Source organism: Lucilia cuprina, chromosome 4 (assembly GCF_022045245.1).
Source record: "Lucilia cuprina isolate Lc7/37 chromosome 4, ASM2204524v1, whole genome shotgun sequence".
Taxonomy (NCBI): domain Eukaryota; kingdom Metazoa; phylum Arthropoda; class Insecta; order Diptera; family Calliphoridae; genus Lucilia; species Lucilia cuprina.
In genome coordinates, this window is record NC_060952.1 from 95,682,683 (window position 1) to 95,692,230 (window position 9,548).

General features: G+C 28.0%; 1 protein-coding gene and 1 long non-coding RNA gene across 2 annotated transcripts in view; one reads left to right on the forward strand and one right to left on the reverse strand.

The window, feature by feature from the left end:
• Nucleotides 1-9,548, forward strand: part of LOC111684637 (homeobox protein 2) — a 29,851-nt gene that overhangs the window by 4,843 nt on the left and 15,460 nt on the right. The window lies entirely within an intron of this gene.
• Nucleotides 147-2,268, reverse strand: LOC124419860. The gene is made up of 3 exons (XR_006940851.1): nucleotides 1,630-2,268; nucleotides 866-1,132; nucleotides 147-737 (listed from the first exon to the last, which is right to left on the reverse strand). It is a non-coding gene; the product is annotated as an uncharacterized LOC124419860 (long non-coding RNA).

Below are 9,548 nucleotides of genomic sequence, written 5' to 3' on the forward strand. Positions count from 1 at the left end.
TATAGTCTAGTCTATAGTCTAGTCTATAGTCTAGTCTATAGTCTAGTCTATAGTCTAGTCTATAGTCTAGTCTATAGTCTAGTCTATAGTCTAGTCTATAGTCTAAATCCACACCTCTTCTAGTCTAGTCTAGAGTCTAGTCTATAGTCTAAATCCGCACATCTTCTAGTCTCATTTTTAGAATTTTTTTTCCTATGAGTCAACACTTAATTATAATTTCCTTTCATAAGTTATAGAAAAAATATTTCCTTAGAATTTTCATAATATTCAAAATTAACATGTCCAGATTGGAAAATTCCCCTCTTTTATAAATTAGTCATAAAATTCCGTTAGAAGAATCATTTATTTATATTTAAATATTTTAAACATTGAACTTTAGCAGTTAAATAATAGATATTATTATGAATTCTTTGTCTTAATGATGAAATATTTCTTAAAAATTGCAGCAAATTTCATAAGATCTTGAAAACAAACCAGAGTATCTTTTGCCAAATGAAAAATTTCCATTTATTTGACATTTCATACTGACAGGGTGAGTGCGTGTGTGTGTATTGTTTTTTGGATAGAATTGAAATAAGAGAAACGAGGATTTTAAAATGAATATAATATAGAATATATTATAGTGTATTCTATAGAGCAGACTTTAATTTGTATTATATGTAGAGGAAATTGTGACAGTTCTCTTTGGTAAGGTTGTCAGTTTCAAACTTTTTATCAAAGTTTACAAATTATACTTCCTAGAGTAGGTAAAAGATAAAGGGTTTGCTACATATTAATATATGTTTATAAAGTGTTGGTACTAACTTAAAAATAATTTAAAATTCTAAAAAATTGTTTTAAATTTCTTAAAAATTACAATATTTACCTAACATTTTGTTGCAGTTTAGTTTTCTTTTTTAAAGTTTTCCAATAATAAATAACAAACAAAAATTTCCTTGAAATATGTTGAAGAATTGTTTAAGAACAGGCGGCACGGCAGCAGTTGAAGAAGTAAAAAATTTTCGATTTACTTTAATATAATTTCTTTTTTAAATTTCTTGCGGCTTTTATTTTTCCGTGTGTGTGCAGTTGCTCTTAATACCGGCGTTTGGGGTGGCGGCAGTGATAGTATAAAATTAATTTAAATTTTAACCTAATTTTGATAAAATTTTTAAAAAATTAAGACGCAAAAAAAATAAACACACACATTTTTTTGACGTTGTCGATGATGAAAAAGAAGAAGAAAAATAATAACAGCAACAGCAAGAAATATACAAATCTGAGCAAAATTACACAAACAAACATAAACATGTTAAAGAACAACAACAATAACAATATTAACTAAAAACCAACTCTCTTTATAATAAAAAGGTACTAAAATGGGAGGTTATATTATTGTTGCTGTTGTTGTTTTCATTCTTATTTGTTGTGCTCTGTTATTATTTTGTTTCTCTTCCAAATCAAAACAACAACTCAAAAAAAATATATAAAAATGATGTAAAATATGTACAAGATTATTCACTTTGGAAGCAAAAAAAAAACGTGGACAATATAAACGCGTAATATTTTATTTCGTATAATTTTTTTAACAAAATTCTATTTTAATTTCTTAAATGAAATAAAAAACAGTGAGATAGGTCATTAACTCACACAAAAACTCTCTTTTTTTACACATTACTTTGCATAAGAAATAACACTTTTTTTAAATATAAATTTTAAATAAAATTCACTTTTTTTCTTTTTAATTAAACATTTGATTTCACAATTTTAAAAATTTCGTTGAAAGAAAAATTTAATTTTAAGACAGAAAACGCGTGTTTTGTGAAAAAAATAAATAAAAACGACGACATACGGCCCGGTTTGTCGTGTTTTTTTTTTATTTATTTAACTTTTTTAAGTTTTATTTAGTGAAGACCACACTGCTTGTGGAAAAAAAGCTCCGTCTTCGTTCTTAGTAGACATTAGAATGAATTGAAATAATAAAGCGACAGAAAACAAGGAGTCCCCCCTTTCCCTTACAGCTAGTAGCAAACCCCTCTTTGCAAGAAATAAATAAAAAAAAAAAAACTACGACTACAATGAACTACATTTGAAAACAAAATATTAACAGTCAAATGTAAAAAAACATATTGGAAGGTGTTTAAAAGAGTGAGAGAGAGCAAGAGGGGGTGTTGTTGGCAGTGTTGGTAGTAGTAGTCACAGCAGCCATCAAAACAGCCGGCTAGAGTAATAGTCAAAATTAAGCAAAATAGAAATAAAAAACCATGCGGTTTTATGTATAAAACAGAGATATAAAAGACTGATTTCATTAAATATATATAAAATGATAATTTTTATTATTTTACATAACAATGAAACATAAAGCAACAAAATTTTAGGTAAGTTTTTCACTTTATAATAGAGTAATCTAAAAGTTTTATACAAATTTCATATATTCATTGACATATTTATATAGTCTAGTTGAGACTATAGCTCTATGGTCCCAACTAGAGTTTTCTTTATAGTCCGGACTTTTGTTCAATAGGGCAGACCTGCTTTGCACTGTAATCCATACTATAACCTGATCTACAGACCAGTTGAGAGTATAGTCTGCTCTATAGACCAGCCTTTAAATAGCTCTATAATCCATACAATGATATCCATAGACAAAATTATAGTCTATTGTCCTTATTATAGTTTGTTTTATAGTCCCTCTGTTCTATACTCCAGACTTTAATCTGCTCTATTGTCATTACTATAGTATGTCCTCACTTTTGTACTTCATATAGTCGAGAATATAGTATGTTCTATAGTCGAGATTATAGTTTGTTCTTTAATCGAGACTATAGTCTGTTCTATAGTTGAGACTATAGTATGTTCTATAGTCGAGACTATAGTCTATTCTATAGACGAGACTATAGTCTGTTTTATAGTCGACACTATAGTCTACAATCTGTTCTATAGTCGAGACTACACTCTGTTATATATTCGAGACTATAGTCTGTTCTATAGTCGAGACTATAGTCTGTTCTATAATCGAGACTATAAACTGTTCTATAGTCGAGACTATTGTCTGTTCTTTAGTCGAGACTATAGTCCGTTCTATAGTCGAGACTATAGTCCGTTCTATAGTCGAGACTATAGTCTGTTTTATAGTCGAGACTATAGTCCATTCTATAGTCGAGACTATAGTCCGTTCTATAGTTAGTCTGTTCTATAGTAGAGACTATAGTCTGTTCTATAGTAGAGACTATAGTCCGCTCTATAGTCGAGAATATAGTCTGTTCTATATTCAAGTCCATAGTCGAGACTACTATATAGTCTGTTCTATATTCGAGACTACTATATTGTCTGTTCTGTAGTCGAGACTATAGTCTGATTTATAGTCGAGTCTGTTCTATAGTCGAGATTATAGTTCGTTCTATAGTCGAGAATATAGTCTGTTCCATAGTCAAGTCTATAGTCTGTTCTGTATTCGAGACTACAGCCTGTTCTATAGTTTAGATTATTGTCTGTTTATAGTATATTCTTTAGTCCAGACTATAGTCTGTTTAGTAGTCCAGACTATAGTTTGTTCCAAACTATAATGCATTCTTTAGTTCAGGCTAAAGTCTGCACATCTGCATTATATTCTAGTCTAAAAATTTCTCTAAAGTATGCCCTATAGTCTGCTCTATATTCCAGACTATAATCTGCTCTATAGTTAGTTGATAGTCTAGTTCATAATACATGCTATAGACTTGCTCTATAGTATAGAATATACATAGTTTGTTTTAAGTCCAATATAAATATAGTTCAAAATATATGTGGGCTATGTTGCAGACAATAGTACAGTCTTCCATTGAATAATCTAGTTTAAAGATTATGTTCTTTTAAATAACTTTTTTTAATAGTTAATAGTTAAGTTTTTTCTCTCTCTCTTTCTATGATCAGCAGAAAAAACAACAAACATAAATAATAGATTTAAAAAAAAAAAAAAAAAAAACAAAAAAAAAACAAGAAAAAAGTTTATTGTTGTTATTGTTCATTTGTTTTCAACACTATAATTGTTGTTGTGTCTAGCGAAAAAAAATAAAAAGTAGCAAATAAAAAAAACTAAAACTTATTAAGACAAACAAAAACTTAAAAGAGGGACTTATAAAAACAGACTAAAATTATTTAAAAACAATACTTAATATTTAAAATAAAACCTTTCCCCACCTTTAAAGTTTATTTTAATTACTCCTTTCATTGCATATATTGTCTTCACATCTATTTACTTTATAATATGAATTTAAGCTAAAACTATTAGCTCCCACACCACTGTATTGTTTTGACTACTCTCTCTCTCTCTTAACAAAAATACTTTTATTTACATGATAATGTTAAACTAACATTATGATTTTATATTGTATTAACATTACTATGCGACGCATTTATGTTAGACAAACGAGAGGTGGGTGAGTGAGGTTTTAACTATTGCTTTATGTTTGTTGTTTGCATGTTTAAACTAGTCTAGTTTGGTAGCCCATCAGAGGAGGGAGTATGGGTATTTAAAATGACTATTTTATATGAATACGTGTATATAAGAATGTATGCCGTATAATGTTAATAGACATACATAAATACATATGTATATACATTCATAAAAGAAACAAAATAAAGAAAAAAATACTGTAAAGAAATGGAAAATTACAAAACACATGGCAAACAAAAATTATACAAATAATTATAATATTAAGCACTGTTGTCAATTTGACGTTTTTCCCGTGAAATCTAAATTTTTTGTGTAACAACATAAATTATTGGCAAAAAATCATTGATTTACAGTCCAGAGTTAAGTCCAGTCTATTATCTATCCTCTAGCCTAAAGAATGGAAAATACTTTTAAAATAAAAAAAAATATTTTCAATAAAAGAAAATTTTTCTTAAAAAATTTTTGTTAAAATTTAACTTTAAATATTGTTTAAAACAATTCAAAAAAAAATCAATTTATTGCTTCTGTTTTGTCTATATATTTTTTTTCCTATTTCTCTTTCATTTGGCATTACTTTGCTGTAGCAAATTGGTCGTGTGCGGAAACTATTTTAAATTGTTCGTTTAATCATAGACGACGACACACTCCCTAATTGTTGTTGTTAAAAATTTATTTTTAATTTAACATTTTATGTTGTTTTTTTTTCCTCATGTATGTGCTGGCTTATTTGGGGCGTTTGTTTGACGTTGCACAGTGGGTATAGATTTACAAAATAAAGATTTCCAGAGCTTAAGAAAGTTAAAAATTTTAACACTTTTAAAATCTAAAAAGTGGTAAATTTTTGATTTTATTCAAAAATATTATGTTCATTATTATAGTTTTAAATATAAAACATAAAAATTTAAATATTTTAATATTCTGTAAATAAAAATAATTCCACTGTTTAACTCTGGCAGGTTTTTTTTTGTCTGGTTTTTATTATTACTTTTTTAAATTTTAGTTTATATTACTCTGTTATTAATTGAATTATTTAAATGTTTGTTTTAATTAAATATTCTGTTAACGTTTTTGTTTATTATATACAGAGTTTATAATTTATATTTATTCATTTATAGGAAATTGTTTTAAAACGTTTATTACAGCGTAATTAAAATCTTAATAGACTTTTTGTGTTTAATGAAATATAAAATTAAATAATAATTTAAAATAATAATGTAAAGAAAAGCTAATAATAAAAATAATAAAATAATATTTATTACATAAAAATTATTAAAGTATATATATATTTATCATTAATTTATTTCAGATATTTGTTTAAAATTTCTTTAATTATCATTTTTAGTTCATTTCAGTTCTAGTGCGGTTTTAGTCCAGTCTTACTTCAGTTCTAGTTCAGTTCTAGTTCAGTTCTAGTTCAGTACTAGTTCAGTTCTAGTTCAGTTCTAGTTCAGTTCTAGTTCAGTTCTAGTTCAGTTTTAGTTCAGTTCTAGTTTAGTTCTAGTTCAGTTCTAGTTCAGTTCTAGTTCAGTTCTAGTTCAGTTCTAGTTCTAGTTCAGTTCTAGTTCTAGTTCTAGTTCAGTTCTAGTTCAGTTCTAGTTCAGTTCTAGTTCAGTTCTAGTTCAGTTCTAGTTCAGTTCTAGTTCAGTTCTAGTTCAGTTCTAGTTCAGTTCTAGTTCAGTTCTAGTTCAGTTCTAGTTCAGTTCTAGTTCAGTTCTAGTTCTGTTCTAGTTTAGTTCTAGTTCAGTTCTGTTCTAGTTCAGTTCTAGTTCTGTTCTAGTTCAGTTCTAGTTCAGTTCTAGTACATTTCTAGTTCAGTTCCAGTTTAGTTCTAGTTCAGTTCTAGTTCAGTTCTAGTTCAGTTCTAGTTCAGTTCTAGTTCAGTTCTAGTTCAGTTCTAGTTCAGTTCTAGTTCAGTTCTAGTTCAGTTCTAGTTTAGTTCTAGTTCAGTTTTAGTTCAGATCTAGTTCAGTTCTAGTTTAGTTCTAGTTCAGTTCTAGTTCAGTTCTAGATCAGTTCTAGTTCAGTTCTAGTTCAGTTCTAGTTCAGTTCTAGTTTAGTTCTAGTTTAGTTCTAGTTCAGTTCTAGTTCAGTTCTAGTTCAGTTCTAGTTCAGTTCTAGTTCAGTTCTAGTTCAGTTCTAGTTCAGTTCTAGTTCAGTTCTAGTTCTGTTCTAGTTCAGTTCTAGTTCAGTTCTAGTTCAGTTCTAGTTCAGTTCTAGTTCAGTTCTAGTTCAGTTCTAGTTCAGTTCTAGTTTAGTTCTAGTTAAGTTTTAGTTCAGTTCTAGTTCAGTTCTATTTTATTTCTTGTTAAGATCTATTTCAGAAATTAGAAGCATTTTTAATATTTAAAAGAAATTATAAAACGTTTACTAAAAAGTACTCGTGTTTAGAAAATTTATGTTTCCATGCCTGAGATTCCCTGTTATTTATAAATATCCTCTCAATCTGTTGATTTTCCCTTTTCTCATATATACTGAGAGTTCAAACAAAATGACATGCAAAAAATACAAGAAGAATATTTTCTGCACTGGGGGAGTTAGTGGGGGAAAACTGTAAAAGTGTACAGAAAAAACTTAAAAACAAAATAAATAAAAATAAAGGAATAAGAAGACAAGTAAAGAAAAGAAAAAAAGACCGGTACAACCACGCAATTTTTAGATTGAAATATTAATATTAGTTTGAATGTATGTTTGGGTTTATATAAAAAGCTTTTATGTACATGTGTTTATGTTTGTTGCCTCTTCTTCTTGTTTTGCTACACAAAAACAAAAAAAAAACGAAAACAATCAAAATATCACGTAGGCCAAAAAAAAATAAATACATGAAATCCAAAACAACGAAAAATGAAAAAGAGGAATTATGAAAAAAAAGACCAAAAGAAAACTTCAAACAAAACAATAATAAATAACATATGAAAGAGTGGTTTTGTTTTAGAAAATGAAATACGTATAGAAAAACTAAAATAAAAACAAACAATATAAAAACCAGCAGCAGGCAGACATTTTAATACAAATACACAAATAAAGAAAGAATTGTTAAAATATACAAAAAAGAAAGAAAACAAAACTTTATCGTATGATTTTTATAAAAACAAGGTTTTTTATTTTTATTGTTTTTTTTATACTGCAATAAAAAGAGAAAATGACAAAAAAGAGAATTTTTTGCAGAGAAACAAAACAAAAACATTAATAATAATAACAATTACAATACGAACGACTGAATGAGTGGCAATTTAAAAACCCCTACAATTATCTCAATTTATAATAATAAAAAATAAATACATAGAATTCTTTTGTTAATTAACAATTGTTTAATTTTATATGCAAATTTTTTTATTAAAAGAATAAAAAAAAAAGATTTTGTAAATAATAACAAGAATTATTATTACATATAAAATGTATTAGCCCAAAGTTCGAAACAAATATCTAGTTCATTTCAGTACTAGTCCAGCTCTAGTTCAGTTCCAGTTCAGTTCTAGTTCAGTTCTAGTTCAGTTCTAGTTCAGTTCTAGTTCAGTTCTAGTTCAGTTCTAGTTCAGTTCTAGTTCAGTTCTAGTTCAGTTCTAGTTCAGTTCTAGTTCAGTTCTAGTTCAGTTCTAGTTCAGTTCTAGTTCAGTTCTAGTTCAGTTCTAGTTCAGTTCTAGTTCAGTTCTAGTTCAGTTCTAGTTCAGTTCTAGTTCAGTTCTAGTTCAGTTCTAGTTCAGTTCTAGTTCAATTCTAGTTCAGTTCTAGTTCTAGTTAAGTTCTAGTTCAGTTCTAGTTCAGTTCTAGTTAAGTTCTAGTTAAGTTCTAGTTCAGTTCTAGTTCAGTTCTAGTTCAGTTCTAGTTTAGTTCTAGTTTAGTTCTAGTTCAGTTCTAGTTCAGTTCTAGTTCTGTTCTAGTTCAGTTCTAGTTCAGATCTCGTTCAGTTCTAGTACAGTTCTAGTTCAGTTCTAGTTCAGTTCTAGTTCAGTTCTAGTTCAGTTTTAGTTCAGTTCTAGCTCAGTTCTAGTTCAGTTCTAGTTCAGTTCTAGTTCAGTTCTAGTTCAGTTCTAGTTCAGTTTTAGTTCAGTTCTAGTTCAGTTCTAGTTCAGTTCTAGTTCAGTTCTAGTTCAGTTCTAGTTCAGTTCTAGTTCAGTTCTAGTTCAGTTCTAGTTCAGTTCTAGTTCAGTTCTAGTTCAGTTCTAGTTCAGTTCTAGTTCAGTTCTAGTTCAGTTCTAGTTCAGTTCTAGTTCAGTTCTAGTTCAGTTCTAGTTCAGTTCTAGTTTAGTTCTAATGCAGTTCTAGCAGTGAAAAAAACAACCTTCTATTCTTAACTTTAAATAACGTCAATATATAATTTAAAGCACTTAAATTAAAAAAATTTAACGCCTTAAACAAAAATTCCTTCTGGTAAACACAATAAAATTTGCATAAAATTATTTAAAATATTTGTTACAAAAAACCAACTACAACACCTCAGGCCTTATATAGAATCAAAACAAATTAAGAAATAAACAAGAAACCACCATCAATATTGTTCAGTGGTCTAAGTTCGTTTAATACTAGGAGTCCATGTAAGAAACACCTACTGTGGTGTAACTTTTTTTTTTAATTTATAAACAAACAAAATGATGCAATCATCAATAACAATCTTAAATAGACTTTTTTCAATAATAAAAAACAAATAAGAAATTCTAAAAAAGAAAACAAGATTTCTTAAAAGATAAGAAGAAAGACCTTTAAAATACAAATTTAGAATCCGTAAAAAAACGCAATTTCATCAAAAATAAACAAATCTAATCGGACAGTTTGATATCGAAAAAAAAACAAGTAGAAATAGTTATGGAAAAATAAATAGCACAGTCTGTTCGTTTGCAAAAACAGGTCGTAATTTTACATACGTTAGCTTTCTTGTTTTATATCTAGTTAAGTTCAGTTCTACTTCAGTTCTAGTTCAGTTCTAGTTCAGTTCTACTTCAGTTCTAGTTCAGTTCTAGTTCAGTTCTAGTTCAGTTCTAGTTCAGTTCTATTTCAGTTCTAGTTCAGTTCTAGTTCTAGTTCAGTTCTGGTTCAGTTCTAGTTCAGTTTTAGTTCAGTTCTAGTTCAGGTCTAGTTCAGTTCTAGTTCAGTTCTAGTTCAGTTCTAGTTCAGTTCTAGTTCAGTTCTAGTTCAGTTC